Source organism: Haemaphysalis longicornis, unplaced genomic scaffold (assembly GCF_048455015.1).
Source record: "Haemaphysalis longicornis isolate Haplotype H1 unplaced genomic scaffold, Haemaphysalis longicornis Haplotype H1 scaffold_3, whole genome shotgun sequence".
Classification (NCBI taxonomy): Eukaryota; Metazoa; Arthropoda; class Arachnida; order Ixodida; family Ixodidae; genus Haemaphysalis; species Haemaphysalis longicornis.
Window position 1 is genome coordinate 182,677,886 of NW_027526335.1, and position 15,282 is coordinate 182,693,167.

A 15,282-nucleotide genomic window follows, 5' to 3' on the forward strand; every position below is an offset into this window, starting at 1 on the left:
AAGTTAGAGCACCAACGCACGCCGTGGCGAGACTCTTTTTTGTGTCTTCCATCGAGGCGTTCTAACGCTGAATTATCCTGATTACCTCCTTACGTCATCCAGCGCTTTTGACTGCCAGGCATAACTTTCAAAGAGTCCGAACAGAAAGGTAAGCCGGCAGTAAAGAGCGGCGAGAATGTTATAGGGGAAGTACTTTATCGTTTCAGAGTGGTGGTGTCCACCACCCCCGAGTGTAGAAAACAATTATTCACGCAAATTCCCAAAATATGGAAGGGAGCAGAGCCTGCTTTGTATGGCATCGGACATATATTCCGAAATCGTGGGCTTGGGTCCCACCAGGGTAGCATTTTTTTCTGTACTTTCATTCTCTCATACATTTAAATAAATCCAGTAGTTTATACGAGAAACAATGAATATTTTCCGTATGCCTTCCTCGAAGCTCTTGACTACTGGTTTTCGTTTCTGTGTTCACTGAAGGGGCACCTCATTTCCAAATCTGGCTCGTTACAGCAATTGCGAGGCCTGTGTTCTGGCAGTCTTTGTACCATTGTAGCATAAGAAGTCTACCCTCCGATTGACTGCACCCGATGAATCGTGGACGCGTTATTCACAGCTCGAGTATTAGACAGAAGGTCTCCCGACGGCAACAAGTCGTCAGAAGTCGGTCGCGAAGTCAAAACTGAGCCCCGACAAGACTTGCGCCTTGGTGAATGTGGTTTAAACACACACAACGCAACACACACAACACAAAACACAACACGCAGGCCCGCCCACGCGCGCGCACGCACACACACGCACACATGCACACCCACCCACACACACAAACACACGCACACGCACGCCCACACAGAAACACACACACACGCTCACGCACACACGCGCCCACACACACGCACACGCACACACACACGCACACACACAAACACACACAAACACACACACACGCACACACGCACACGCACACACACGCATGCCCACACACACCCGCACACGCACACACGCACACGCCCACACACACACACGCGCACACGCCCACACACGCGCGCACATGCACACACGCACACACGCCCACACGCACACACCACACACACACACACGCGCGCACACGCCCACACACACAAACACACACAAACACGCACACACACACGCACATGCACACACACCAACACACACGCACACAGGCGCACACGCACACACACGCCCACACACACATGCCCACACGCACACGCACACGCACACACGCGCACACACACACGCACATGCACACGCGCACACGCACACACGCCTACACACGCACACACGCCTACACACGCACACACGCCTACACACGCCCACACCCCCAACACACACACGCACACACACACAGGCACACACGCCCACACACGCACGCACACGCACACGCCCACACACAAACGCGCGCACACGCACACAAACACGCGCGCACACACACAGACGCCCACACACACACGCACACACCCGCGCGCACGCACACGCACACACACACACTCGCGCGCACACACACGTCCACACACACACGCGCGCGCGCGCCCGCGCGCGCACGCGCACGCGCACATGCACACAGACACACGCGCACACGAATGATAATGTCAGTGTCAGAAATGTTGCTGCAGGGAATCAAAACTAAAATTTATGTAGACAGCCCTTCAAAAAAACACAACTATATTACAATACATATGCTCGTTGCCGGAAGTACAAATGTTTTAAAGCAAAGCTTTAGTGTTCTCACTGATGCGTCGGTAACGCGAAAACGCCGTGCAGGAAAGCCAACTTTCTCTGACGATGATAATGAATGATTTTTGGTGAAGTGAAAGAAAAAAACGCTTGCGGTGGCCGGAATCGAAGCTGGGTCCCTTGTGTTATGAAGCCCGCGTCAATCCGACTGCTCTATTTCGACATGTTCGAAGCGGTTTGGAAAATCAGACAACCAAATAATCTGTCACCAGAAAGCTTCGCGTTAAACCATCGTTGTCGTTAGACGGAGGGGTCCATGTTTCCTAAGGAATTATAACATGGGCACAAACGCAAGCGCATATGCATGAACTTTAAAACTTTGAACATCTTCCAATCACAACGCAAGAAGAGTTCGCGACATTTAGTATCACAGCTGCAGTTGGTGCGGCCGACACGGACGTTGTATGGTACCTTCTTTTTTCGGTCTTTATATAACTAAGTACAGGTATAGCGGCCCAATAAACGTCCAGGTTTTGTTTATTTTAGCCAGTTTATGCAATGCAAACACGAACATAAGCTGTACGTATTCATTTCAGTGTACTTTTAAGGCCAAGGAAGTGCTACATTCTCTCAGTGTAGCCCACACCCGACGTTTGAAATTGGAGGACGCTTTATAAGCAGGGACGAACGCTGCTTTCGTACAGACACTCCGTCATTGGCGCAGCAAAAACAGCGGCCATTTTTAAAGCAAAGCTTTTTAGCTCTACCAGCCAACGGTTCTTTCGTGGCGTGCTGGACAACAAACAGCCAACCCGGCTGAGGCGGCGATTGGAGAGCGAGGGGGATGGCTCGCGGTTTTCACTCACGGAGCACAGTGTAGATGGCGCGGCGAATGGTTACCCCGAAGAACGAATAAACATTACCATCAGGACGGCATATAAAGCAGCACTGGGCCTACCATTGTACACGTTCACGGAAAAATTCTTTCAATTAGGAGTGTAAAACACCTTCGAAGAGATCAAGGAGGCATTACTAATCGCCCAGAAGGAAAGGCTTGCCACCACTAAAACTGGGAGATCCATCCTTTGGAAGATAGGTATAGCCCCCCAGAAAGAACACGACTGGACGCCATGACGGACTTAAAACCTGAACGGCGCAGTCACATCAAAACCCTTCCTCTACCGAAAAACATGGACCCCACGGAACACAAAGACCGAAGGCAAGCGAGAGTCAAATACCTCAGAAAAAAATTCCCCGCATTTCCCCGAGGGGAAGAATGTGAAAGTGCGAATGCACGAGTTGAATTTGCGCGGTTCGGTAATGTTCGCGAAAGAGAGATCACGCACACACACACAACTACAAAGAAAGAAAGATGCATTTATTCACAGACACCTATTTGTGTTGTCGTTGTACTTGATTGCTAAAGCGGATCTCAGCTTTGAAATTTCGTGTCAGTACTCCTTTAAGCGGGTGCATTAGCCCTTCTCACGCCCGATTCTTGGCCAATCCCCCACGTGGGTATGTGCCATGTCAGCGGCCAGGCAGCGCGCGCCCATCTCCCCCCGTTGCCAAGGAAGACGAGGAGCGCGCGCACCCGCAGCTGTTGCTATGCGGACGGCGGCGGACGCTGCAGGCTCGCTTAAGAAGTGCATTCGCACTTAAAAAATTCAAGGATCATGAAAATACGGTATATACGGATGCTGGAACATGTGACAAAACCAATGTCACACTAGTGGCCACAGATTTCAAGGGAGCTCTGCAAGATTGAATGACAATTAGACAGTCAAACACAGAAGAAGCGGAGACTGGTGCCATCCTCATGGCAATTCAACTCGGCGAAAAGACAAGCAAAAGTCTCAACATAATAACAGACTCCAAAAGAGCAGTATTGAATCTTGCCGCAGGAAGAATACCAAAACGCCTCAAAAACCTTCTTCCACCTGAACTGAAGAAAAAATACAATATAGTGTCCCGGACACGAAGGACTGGAGGGAAATAAGCAGCGGACAAGGCAGTGCGTGAACTCACACACCGCACATCTGACGATCACGCTTATCAGACCACCCTCCCCGAAAAATATGGAGAAAGACTCTCGCTTATTAGGCAGAAGAGGATTACCTTTCCTACTCCACACAAGGAATTAAATGCTATAGAAGCTCAAATCCTGAGGCAAATACAAACAAACACGTACCCACATAAATCACGACTGGAAAAAATGTTCCCCAATTCCTCCCAAGAAACTTGCACAAAATGCGGAGAGATAGCCACGCTTTTTCACGCAACCTGGGCGTGCCCCCGCATCTGGCCCCAGGAAAACAATAGCATACAGATTATTCCTATCCAGACGTGGGAGGCAGCCCTTACCAGCTCATCTCTCGAAGATCAGCTACGTCTGATCGAGAGAGTCAAGGTGGGAGCCGTTGCATCTGGAGCCCTGGACGTCGGGCCCCACCCATGAACTCCCTCAACTTTTCACCCCCGTCCCCTTCCCCTTTCTAATCGGTATAAAGGGGAATCACTGAGCTCACATGCGGAATTGTTTTGGTGTCTGCGCTTCTGTCTCGCAGTTTTGTAGCCCCAAGCTAGCACATCAGGATGGCTAGGTTTCGCTGTCTCACCCTTCGAAAGACGCTCCTCTCCGTTTTCTTTCTCCCGACTCGTGGCTGAGGCTACAGCGGCAGCGTCCGCCGCTCTAGCCCGGCCGTGGCCGACGCTGCTGCGTTCGGGACGCCGCCCCCGTGAATTCCAGGTAACGGCTGGCAGAATCCCTAGTATCACTCTTTGTAAAGCCATGTGTGTCAATTCAAGTGACGTCGCATGGGCAATTGTGGGTGTAGTTCAAAGCTTTGCTTTCCAGCCACCTTCACAGCGTGGATTGGAGCCGATTTCTTTACGAAGGCGAAAATTGCAAACGTTCGTTTGTCTGAGATCCGCAAGCACATTACCCGAGTGTGTAGGACACTGAAATGTGGCAACCCATTGTCCAGGTAGGGGGGCTAAGCAGCAACGGCGGGTTGGTGCCAATTAAACTTTTTTATCACGTGTTTGTCGCATTTCGCAATTTATTGGGGAACCGAGCAGGCGCTCGATGCGTACAGCCCGTTGGTACAGATACGAACGTAACGCTGCTTAGTATGTATACACCCCGCTTCAAACACATGCGTTGAATGCATAGGGGAGCTTAAGGTAAACATCCTCGCTGTGGAAGGAATTTGCGCATGCGCGGGGGCCGCACTAGCTCACCCGTGGAAGTCGTCGCAGGGGTGGACGCTCGGGTCTAGAGACTGACTTAGGTCCGCGTCCAACGGGAAGCAGTCCTTGACGCATATCCGGAGATGCTTGAGTAACAGCGAGGACGTTCCGAAAAGGACCGCCGAGGCAAGGAGAGCCGAGCCCAGCACGAAGCAGCTGTAGCGCGGGCAGGAATCCAGGCCGGACGTGTCCAGGGGGTGCTCCTCGATGCGGTCTCTGCTGACACGCCTGGGCGCCACGAACGGTCGAGGTGGCAGCGGTGTTCCGTAGGGTAGGTCGGGGGGACCTCTCGTCAGACGCATGCTTGGTTGGCTGCCGGGATGCGGTGAGCCAGCCAAAGAGCAGTCCTCGGCCGTTTGGGCTCGGCTGGGCGGGCAGGCGATAACGGGGGGCGTCGCTCGAGGCTCCTGCGTTCTTCTTCCTCCTGGCTCTCGCGAGGCACGTTCATCTGCTACCACGAGTAAGAGGGTGGAGGTGGTGATGCGATGATGATGATCATTACGATGAGTGCGCGAGCGGGTGTGCTCGGTTTGCTTCCGTGCTGATTACAGGTCTTTGTCAGCCGAACAGCATCGACCGGCGTGGCCGGTGTGGGCGCCTAGTATAGACTGACGAAGACACAACTCATTTTGTGCGTGAGCAAAGCCACCCAACGGTAGCTTGACGAGGCCCCTGCCTGCTGTAACGTGGACGACATTGAGCACAGTACATACAAGAGCATTTCGTTGTCAACCATAGACAAAAGAATATGTTGTCAATTTTTCAACATTGTATAAATACATAGTTACGCACAGATACATCAAGTACATACATACGCAAAGGTAAAATCAACTTGGCATGCATGCTAAGATTCCCATGTATCCAGATGAATACAAATCAGAGGTGTAACAAGTATATACACCTGCATACAAATGCAAGACAAACCAATACAATTCTTCATACTTTTACATCACCATCAATCTTCCAATAAACACAAAATTTAATAAAATCAGGACTATGACACAAGACAATATTAGAAAGTTCAAAATACTTAACCATTAAGGAATAGCTCAAACGCGTGTTTAACTGATAAGGTATCTATATCCTTCCCCAGTCTGTGAAGGCTGTTTAGGTGGATGAAAATAACGGGCTCTTTGAAAGCCTTGCTTGGCACGTTGTTGGCATCGCTGTTAAGGTACCTTAACCTCGGGCCTACATGGGCCCGAGAATCGGAGAGCGCCCGTAGAGTGCGGCCCAGCAGCGCGGAGGCCATCGTGTTCTGTCTGCGTCCTCATCTGCATTACTGATGATTGTGGAGCGCGGGCGCTGACGATGATGATGCCGCTACAGGGATACTTCCCCCCCCCCCCCCCGTCCGCGCGCAATGCGTGATGAAAATAACGGGCTCTTTGAAAGTGCGCGAAAAATGGATGAAAGAGCGGCAGCAGGAGCTATGTATACGTAAACAGGAAAAAATGAAGTATGAAGCGAAGAGGCGGATGGGGTGTAGCACTCTGTACAAATGTGTGTCCATGGTCCCAAAAAGTCCGGTGTGCTAGGTGCCAAAGTGGCGCCCATGTCCGCGGGAGACGTTTGCCCGAAAGGTGGCAAATGCGGTTGCCTCAAACGCCACCCTGGTGGTTCAGTAGGGTGTGGAGGCAGCGCAGCTGCGGTGGTGGACAGACTGCTGCATTGGTGGGGAGCACAGCCTCCTCTACATGCTACCGCATCGCTGTGGTCCGTGAGGCATGATGGGGCCATCGTTGTCATGGCATCGTTGCTGCACGGCAACGCTGTCACTGTAAGCGGGCTGGTGCGAGGCAGCAGGGCCGGGACATCCGTGGAGCAAGGCTGAGTGGCTGGCGCGGTTGGCTTCTGGAACCGACCGGACCGCGCCAGGCGAAAGGCCCTAAGCTCGTCGTAAGGGCGGGCTCCAGGAGGCCAGGCTGGAGGGAAGCAGCTCGTGGATCAGAAAGTAATGTTCCTGCTGCGTCGTGACACCGTAGAGGTAAAAAAAGCACTTCATCTGGCAAAGCCACACCTTGGAATTCTCAGGGTAGAACGGGGGGCGAGATGGCAAGGCCGCCGTACTGAGCGATAGTGTCAACGTGCCGGAAGTCGACTCGTTGGTCTCAGAGAGCGTGGAAGGAGCCAAGGTGGAGGTCGGATGTTGAGCGAAGCCGGGTGGTGATGTTACGTAGCACCGTGCTCCGGCCACAGGCTCGTCACAAGGACACAGGCGACACTGGAAGCCGTTGGACGCACTGCCCGTTCCAACGCTTGGCGTGTCGTGCGAGGAGGCAACGACGTGGAGCGATGCCGAGTCATTACGGCAAGCAGGGCTCGTGCCGACGCGTGCCATCACAAGGACCTCGAGATCGTCGTATGGTTGCTCACTGTATTCTATGATGTCGATGCGCAGGTCATGTGGAAGTAGGACTGTGGCAATGTGGTACCGCTCAGCCTGCGAGTCGATGCGCCGTAGCCGGAAGTGCGCCGTAATTTCGCGGAACCAGGCTCCGGGATGGCGGTGCTCGAAGGCTGGATAGGAGGCAGATTGAAGGTGAAGCGGCGCTCCATGCTGCCGACATCCGGGTCACCATTATGTAGGCGGCTGATGAGACGGTGCGGCAGGGCCTACATTTATTCAGAGTCGCGTGGGGACAACATGGGCCCGAGAATCGGAGAGCCCCCGTAGAGTGCGGCCAAGCAGCGGGGAGGGTATCGTGTTCTGTCTGCGTCATCATCTGCATTACTGATGATGATGGGGCGCGGACGCTGACGATGGTGATGTCGCTACACTATCATTGTCAACACACTTATCAGGCGTAGCACGCTAGGCATTTCACCCCTGCTAACATCGCCAGACATCAATAAAGATCCTTCTCTCTCTCTCTCTCTCTCCGAATCAGAATGGGAAAATGAGGGGCTCGTTGAATTAAGACAGAAATAAGGGTTGGCAGTCAAGAAAACCGGCCGGGCATTTTTTCTCGACTTTCTTTCTGTCTTTCCAAATTCGTCATCTCTTTCAATGACCTACCACATTCTCCCCCTTGCTTTCCGAGGTTTTCTTGACTGCCAACCCTTATTTCTGTCTATATATATATACCTCCCATCGAAATATACGCCGGCCTTACGTCGACTTGGGCATGCAGCGGCCATACGTCAGCCTCAACGGCGTGGGTCTAAAGCTCTAAACGGTATCCGCACCTTGACGGGCATTGAATTTGGCCTTGCTTGGCACGTTGTTGGCATCGCTGTTAAGGTACCTTAACATTTGCAATGACTGTATGCTTAACGAGGCACCGAATCATTTGGATATGCGAGGGATAATGACACGGAGAACCCCACAGAGGCTGCTGCGGAATGTTATTTACTAATTAGATGCGACAGGAAGAGGCTTGTCCACATTTTCAACATACCCATCCAAGAAGATTGGTTAGTGACGACAAGAGCTGCTGTTAGAAGCTAACGACCAATCCCCCAATCCCCATTTTCCTGCGAAGTGAGCGCATCATCCCACCATTCTCGTCCGTCCAATGAGAGAGTGAATAACAATGACGGCAGCTGTTTGCCATCGTCAAGCGCAACGACGCTTACAGCGCGCGTCGTCGGTTTCGTTTCTGGTACCGGCCTCATCACGGGGACGCGCTGTGTGTTTTGTACAGGCGCACGGTCCCCCGCTCGTCCCCCGAACAAAGTAATGCACGCATTTAAATGCCTCTACCGCGTCAAAGTGACGGCCGTCGTTTTAGAGAATTCGGCCCCGTCTGATAGAAACTTTTCAAAGCGTTCCCAAAAGGGTATATAGGAAGCCTGATCGGGAGAAGACAGGGATAACAGTAAATCGAAAATACTTGCGCCACTTAAAATTTTCGGATGACACCGACCTTTTCTGTGATACGGAGGAAGACTTCCGGGAAATGTTCAGGAATTGCGCCCAAAAGTCCCTGTCATAGGAATTAGGATATTCTAAGGCCCTTGCCCAGCTGACCAGCTCCGTCGTTGCATACCACCATCGGCTAGAGGTGAGGACCGGGACAGCCAGTGGGGATCAGGGCTACCTCGACTAGGAGATAACTACCCGCCGCGGTGGCTCAGTGGCTAAGGCGTTGCGCTGCTGAGCACGAGGTCGCGGGTTCGATTCCCGGCCGCGGCGGCCGCTTTTCTGATGGAGGCGAAAAGCAAAAACGCCCGTGTGTACGAGATTTCGGCGCACGATAAAGATCCCCAGGTGGTCAAAATTAATCCGGAGCCCTCCACTACGGCGCGCCTCATCGCCTGCGTTGCGTCGGCGCGTTAAACCCCACAATCAATCAATCAACTAGGAGATAACTCTCACCGGGCGGGCGCCCCAACATGAGCGCTTACTGCAAATGTTTATATTTTCTCTCTCTATCTCTTTCTAGGGCCCATAAGCACTCCTATTATTTAGGGAATGCGAATGAACTAGTGTTGAATTGTCGAACGGATGATCCGGCAATGTACACAGCACTATGTTGTGCTGGGGATAACATCGCGGCGTGTTTAATTCATCTTGTACAATGTATCAAACATTTTATAAGGATAGCAAGGGGGATGTAAAAGACGTAGAGATGAACAGAATTGCAATTGTAATCCCAAGAACGTGGCTTCTGTGGTGGTGGCTAAGCCTTCTCTATCAGGTCTGGTCGATCCTGTAGGCACGTGATCGATAAGGCTGTTCCCATGATGCATCGGAGGTTTGTGCAAAGAGGAATAAGCGAGGGCGTGCCCACGTTGTGTGAAACAACTTTCTTATTTCTCCTCAGAGCTTGCAATGTTCGTCCAGGTCTGGGTTCTTGCAACAGGACATTTGGAACTCGTGGAAGTGGTGAAAAAATGCCCGCCGGGTGGGATCCGAACCCCCCCGGCGGGCATTTTTTCACCACTTTCTTTCTGACTCAAAAAATTCCTAATCTGTTTCTATGACCTGCTGCATTCCCCCCTTTGCTTTCCGAGGTTTTCTTGACTGCCAACCCTTATTCTGTCTTAATTCACCGATCCCCTGATTTCCCATTTCTGATTATATATATATATATATATATATATATATATATATATATATATATATATATATATATACAGAAAGAAATGCCGGCAGTCTACAACGCCAAAGGAGGAATAGGGGAATGGTAGACTATTTTTGACCGTTAGTGAAGTTATATTTTTTTATTAATTTACGTAGAAAGAAAGAAAGAAAGAAAGAAAAACACGCGCCCAGAGTGGGGACCGAACCCACGCCTTTCGATTAGATCTCGAATGCCTCGAATCTCGAATGCATAGAGACCCTATGCCTCATTTGGCGTTGTAGTCTGCCGCCCTACCTTCAGTATTTCCTCGACGAGCCCCTCATTTCCTAACTACATTATTCTGCGAAAGCCTAGCGAGGGTCTCGGTTCTGGCAGCCTTGATGCCAAGGTAGCATAAGAGGGTTTCCCGCCAGTTACCCGCTCATGACAGGCTGTAGACGTTCGAGTCACGCCCCGGGGGTTCAAAAGAAGATCCCCTTCTCCCCGTTTAGTCAGAGTGGCGCGGGCTACCACCCTCAAGCGTCAGATACAGTTCTAGTAAATATAAATACCCCAGAAAGTGAAGGAGAACGCAGTCGCCCAGATAGCCGAAGGCATTCGAGATATAATCGAAAGGCGTGGGTTCGGTCTCCACTCTGGGCGCGTGTTTTTCTTTCTTACGTATATTTAAAGTGTTAACTTCACTAACCGTAGTAAAAAAAAAGAACCTAACAACACCCCTATGCCTCCTTTGGCGTGCACTCTAAACTTTTTTTTCCTCCCATATACTCCCTAGAGGTTCTTTTTCGCCTGTCCTCTAGTGGTTCTCCTTGTAGGAGTTTTTTTACTACATGGAACAGGGAGGTTTTGTTTACCTCCTCAAAACAGGGCGTTTTTAGGTTATAGAAAGGAGGTATTTAGGGAGTGTTAAGAAATGTTCGGGAGAATTTAAGGAGGTCAAAATGGAGTATTCTTTACTTCCTGAAGGGCGTTTTTAAGTGATGTTTATGGACTTTTTAGGCGGTTGAATAGGAGCCTATTACGCCTCCCTTTGGAAGTACTTATGTTAATTTAGGGGCGTTTTTAGGAGGTTCAAGGGAAGCATTTACTTCTTTTGAATGGAGTTTGACGAAAGCTTGGGGAGTTTTGTAGGGCTTCCGAGAGGAGGTTTTCAAGGCCACAAGGGAGAATTTCTAGTTCCCTGCGGGAGTACTGATTTCACACGGTTTTTCTCGATTTCAGGTTTATTTCAAACGAACTTTCGCAGACAAGTTTACATGGTACATGGTGTACACAAGGAGGTTCCGAAATAAATACTTATGGCGACCTCATATTAGAAATCACAAATGGTACATTGCTAAATAACACGCCAGTTAGGAATTGAAGACAGCAGTACGATGCTAGTTGAACAAACCGTAGAAACAATATTACTACAAGAACTGGAAATACGCGAAAAACAAAGATAGGCACAAACACAACCGCATGGTAAGTGAAATCATTATAGAATACTAGCGGATCGAGAACGCGTCAGTACTTATCAGAACTTATCAGTACGCATCAGCGCTCAGTACACAGTGAAAAAAATGGTTGCAGTGGTTTACAACAACAAAAAAATTCAGTAGGCGGTGAAATAAGCGAGAGCTGTGTGCTAGTTGAACAAATTGTAGAAACAATAATAATACAAGAACTGGAAATACTTGAAAAACAGATAGGCACAAACACAACCGCATGGTAAGTGAAATCATTATATAATACGAGAGGATCGAGAACGCGTCAGTATTTATCAGAACTTATCAGTACGCATTAGTACTAAGTACACAAAGTGAAGAAAAAATGGTTGCAGTGGTTTACAACAACAAAACAATTTTTCAATTTGTGGTGAAATGAGCGAGAGCTGTGCAACGATTTGATATTGAAAGGTAACAAGCATTTTGTAGGTGGTAAAGGCACAAGAGATAAATGATGTAGGAGACAGACTGCAGTGAGATGGCTATGGATAAATGAGTAATATAAAGAACGAAAAATATGCTGCGGAAAATACCAGTGCGTTTTGATACGCCAAGACAAATACGCCAAGACAAGTGACCGAGTCTGACGGGTTAATTGCAATGATATAGAACAGAATGGGTAGTATCGCGACAGCTTCTTTAGAGTGAGAATAAAAAGCCATGAAATTCGTGGTTTTCGGATAATTTTTAGTTGATTCATTTCACACCAGTTACCAATATTATTTAGATAACTGTTTCAAGTTAAATTAGTTTGTTAATATTATTGCTTCACTGAAAGATAGCTGTATTATCAGCATACAGAACGGCCCATCAAATATCCCCTTTTCAGTAAAAAAAGAAAAAAGAAAAAGTCAGAAATATAATACGGAATTCTTTTTGACTACTATCCAATGAATACAGATTGAAAACAAATATTAGTGAGCGATATTGATGCGATAAAAGTTAATTAGTTCTAAATCCTTCACACGTGGTTTGGTGCTGGCAAGGTCCAAAAAGGCATGTTCCACAAACGTTAGAGCTCTGTGTGCCTTCTTGGGATATTGAATGTTGAAAACCCAGAACGATGCAGACTACACAGTCCTCCCAGTAAAGATGATGCAGTCAAGACACGCTGGCCATCGATGTGGAGGCTAACTTCCCCGTTCACGGAATGCAGGCAGGGAGTCAGAGGAACATCTGCCTGAAAAAGCAAAAAAGAAAAAAAATGCCCCACACGTAAAATTCAAAACAGACACTATGGTTAAATGAACTTAATAATTCGGTACAGTAATAAAATTGTAAGGCCAGGTTCCCTGCGAATTCCAGTACCTAAATTATGAATGCAAAGGCTTCATAAAACCAAGTGCCAGTACATTAACCGTCGTGGCTTTTGCAGCAATAAAAAAGATATTACTTCCGCACAATATACTCGAGTACAACTTTAAATGACAGTGAAGATAAAATGCAAGTCTCTGTAGGTTGATAGATTAGTTTTTGTTTTTGACTGAAAAACACTTTGGTATTGCATGATTTTGTTAACTGCTGTCTCTTGCTTTAAGATTCCAGCTTCCATCTATTCAAGTGAATGGGCACACAGTTAAAGATGCAAACCCTTACACTGCCTCTCCCCTACCATGGTGGCTCACTTTCATAGAAAAAGTGCAGCTTTTTCGAGCTGGACGGCTGTTGCAAGCCGCGGCAATACTCACTTCTGCTGGAGGGGCCAACTTGGTTTCCGAATGCAGCCTTGCCTTGTACAGCACAGCCTATCCTGCCTCAAGATCTATGAAGTCATTCAACTCGATCATGTATCAGGATCTGCAGAAGAAAATCGTGTAAGCAAATAATGAATTCATGCCGGACAGGCACCCACTGTTTCAGTTATACTTGCAGATACCTCCGCCTATTTCCCTCCTGGTGTTACATCCAAAGCTAATTTGTTACGGCTTGTCTCATCAAGTATGGTCATCTGTCATAACACAGCTAGTCATACAGGAAAGTCCTTCACTGGGTCAGAAAACACTTTCTTTTTTTACAGTAGTGATAAACTAGGCGACTCAGTCATCCGTATTCAGACAACTTAATATTCTGTGTCACCGAGCTGACAAGCATGATTGGTGCATAAGGTCATTTGTAGCCGCAACCCTTACTACAGCTTTGTTAGCTAACGTAAACCTCGTTCATGGCACCAAATTACTTGTGATTGCATGGCAACCAAAAAAAAAACAGCTGAAATGGAAACGCTATTCTCGCAAACTTACCAACGCTGCATGCCACACACACCTGCCTTAGTTAATTTACCGTGATTGTAGAAGTTTCCCTCACGAAAAACCACAGTGCACTTTTCAGAGCTGCAAACTCCGTGTCAAAATCGAGTGTCAGATGAATCGAGTAATTTTTGTGTATGGTCTTACTATTGATTATGACAAAGTTATTACCAACAAAACAAGAGTGTGTGCATTGTTCTTCTAAAAAATGATATCCTTTTTTATGCCCGGCAGACTTGTGTCATGCTACGGCAAACTCGGTTCTCTTCCATAAGGGCATGAATTTGTGTTTATTACGTGGCCGTAGCTAGCGACTGACGGGCCCTGATTGTATACAGACCCCTCATTATCATCCGAAAGGGAATAAAAACATTTCGGTTTCCAACCACGTCGCCGTCGTGGTCCACACTATATGCATTTAATCGTTCGATAGGCTCATAGCATCTTTTACGCATGTCACCATTTCCTTAATAGGGTACGCTGTTAGATGTGAAGAGTCGACTCAAGCGAGCAAACAACCCCACCGAATCTACAGGGCACAGTTTTCGAAGGGGGTGGCCGTCTGATCTGCGGCTTTCGCCGACCAGAGCGCTAAGAATGAGTCACAGCCTTGAACGAAAACAACACAAAGACTTATATTTGGACAGGCAAGCCATCAGGAGCGTTAACAAATAGATATTACAAAGTAGAGCAGTTAACTAAAAAGAACACGAGCAGTTCGATGCATATGAGAGACAGAGTCCCACAATATTCACCGACGTGGCCCGACGATGCACCGCTGTCGGAGGCGATTCGGCTACCTGAGTAACCGTCACGTTGCTTTGAAACGACTCCGCGCGCGACAAACGATTTCATCTCGAATGCCCTGTTACAAACCGGCCTACAAAAGAATGCGAATGCATACCCCAAAAGCCACAAACAAGTACAATAAAACGAGTGTGCGCTTTTTTCTTTGCCCGTGCGTGTACGTGCTGTGTGCGGCACGGGTACTTCGCAGTTAACCCTATCCAAACGTTTGACAAACGCATCGACTCATAACAGACCACTTACCAGCGAGCGGTCCACAGCTGTCGCCGTATCCAAATGCTGTTAGCGGCCGTTCCTCGTGTGACAGGGGCACATAAAAATCTTTCCACCAAATGGCACTACTAGTCCTTCTCAAATAAGAAAAAACGATGGCCCAAGGCGAGGCTTGAAGCTCCGGCCGCACCGAGCGACCGAGCCACCGTCCGCGCTGCGTTGATAGCACGGAGGTTGTTTACATCCGGGCAGCAAGTCGTGCCGCCAGGGCAAGTTGAGTCGCTGCAGTCGGGTGCGTTGGCGCGCTGGCACGAGAATTTCAATCGTCTATATATGCGCAAGCAAGCGAAGCAGATGAGCATTGCAATTGTTTGCAACGGCGAGAACTGTCTCTTTGTTATCAGCAGAGTTTGACAACACCTATCGCCAAAATAAACAGATTGAAACAACACGGTGCGCTGTCTGCCTGTGATCGCGCTGGCTGAAGCATCTATACGGGTATACGTACGGTATCGGTTTTGTAGCTGCATGCAACCGTCGCGTCCTGCTTTCTCA

The 15,282-nt window shown here is 48.8% G+C and overlaps 1 long non-coding RNA gene across 1 annotated transcript; it reads right to left on the reverse strand.

Annotated features, from left to right (window-relative positions):
• Positions 1-12,143: 12,143 nt before the first annotated feature.
• On the reverse strand, positions 12,144-14,916 carry LOC144173608 (uncharacterized). Its single transcript, XR_013323333.1, has 3 exons — positions 14,758-14,916; positions 13,150-13,258; positions 12,144-12,641 (listed from the first exon to the last, which is right to left on the reverse strand). It is a non-coding gene; the product is annotated as an uncharacterized LOC144173608 (long non-coding RNA).
• Between the last annotated feature and the right edge of the window lie 366 nt (positions 14,917-15,282).